The sequence below is a fragment of the Cebus imitator genome, unplaced genomic scaffold (genome assembly GCF_001604975.1).
Source record: "Cebus imitator isolate Cc_AM_T3 unplaced genomic scaffold, Cebus_imitator-1.0 Scaffold256, whole genome shotgun sequence".
Classification (NCBI taxonomy): Eukaryota; Metazoa; Chordata; class Mammalia; order Primates; family Cebidae; genus Cebus; species Cebus imitator.
Genome location: NW_016107571.1, coordinates 578,576 through 580,088, shown reverse-complemented (window position 1 = coordinate 580,088; position 1,513 = coordinate 578,576).

The following is a 1,513-nucleotide window of genomic DNA, read 5'->3' as shown; positions in this document are numbered from 1 at the left end:
ACCATGTTGACCAGGATGGTCTCGATCTCTTGACCTCGTGATCCACCCGCCTCGGCCTCCCAAAGTGCTGGGATTACAGGCTTGAGCCACCGCGCCCGGCAATTTTTGTATTTTTAGTAGAGACAGGGTTTCTCTATGGTTGCCAGGCTGGTCTGGAACTCCTGACCTCAGTCAATCTGCCCCCATCAGCCTCCCAAAGTGCTGGATTACAGGTGTGAGCCACCATACTCAGCCCTTGAATCCGTTTAAAGGAGACGCAGCAGTGGTGGTGCCTTGTTCTCCTAAAGCCTCACTTAGGTTAATTCCATGTCTTGGTTAGGTGCTACTGGCTCTGAAGCACAAAGCTCTTTGATGTGTGTGTGCTAGTAATGGGAGTGGAGCTTCTAAAACAAGTTCTCTTAGCTCCACAAACTTCCCCTGAATTCCTTGAGGCAAAGTTTCCTAGCTTGGGCTTGTACTCAGACTTCTTTCTCCTATTTGGAGGAAAACCAAAAACTTCTCTACTCCTTTTTAGAAATAACATTTGAAAATCATATTAAAAGAAGTCCACCTAAGCCTATAGGCATTTAAGTCACAAAGCACCATGAATCATTCTGTCATGTAAGAACCTGCATTTCCAAATGATGCCTAACCTAGTTCCTGACCCAGAACAGGCATTCAGTTAATATTCGGTGAATGATTGAGGCAGTACCTTGGGATCTGAGGACAGTCCTTCATCTAAGCAAGCCTTGTCCTCTTGGAACAATTGACTACTATTGCAGCAACTAGAGTGAAAGACAAGAAGATATCATCTTAACCAGTGTGGCTGAGTGTAGAAGGAGAGCTATTAAGGTTGTAGTGTAAACCTTGGTGTTACATTAAGAAACGAATATACAGTGAACGCATTTATCAGTGTGCAAGCGATAAGACGTACCAGATGTCTTGTGTTGCAGAGCCTGTTTCCTTCTCTCCTTCCACCTTTTTTCCAGAAATATAATGGTGGTATATTTGCTTCTGCCAATGCTGATTCCTATTCATTGAAAATGCATAGGCAAATAGCACGATGCTATAGGATATGGGGAATATAAACATTAATAAGACCTCTTATTTTCTCTACCTTTTCAGAATAGAGTCCATTTTATTCAAGCTAAAATTTCTGGCTGAGCATGGTGGCTTAAACCTATAATCCCAGCACTTTGGGAGAGAATGCAGTGACACAATCATGGCTCACTGCAAGCCTCGAGCTTCCAGACTCAAGCTATCCTCCCGCCTCAGCCTCCCTAGTAGTTGGGATAGCATGTTACCATGCCAGGCTAATTTTTTTTAAATTTTTAGTAGAGAAGGGGGTCCTGCTATGCTGCCCAGGCTAGTCTTGAACTCCTGGGCTCAAAGGATCCTCCTGCCTTGGCTTCCCAAAGTGCTGAAATTACAGGCATGAGCCCCTGTGTCTGGCACTGTTTTCTTTTTTTCTTTCTGTTTTGTGTGTGTGTGTGTGTGTGGGGTGTGTGTGTGTGTGTGTGTGTGTGTGTGTGTG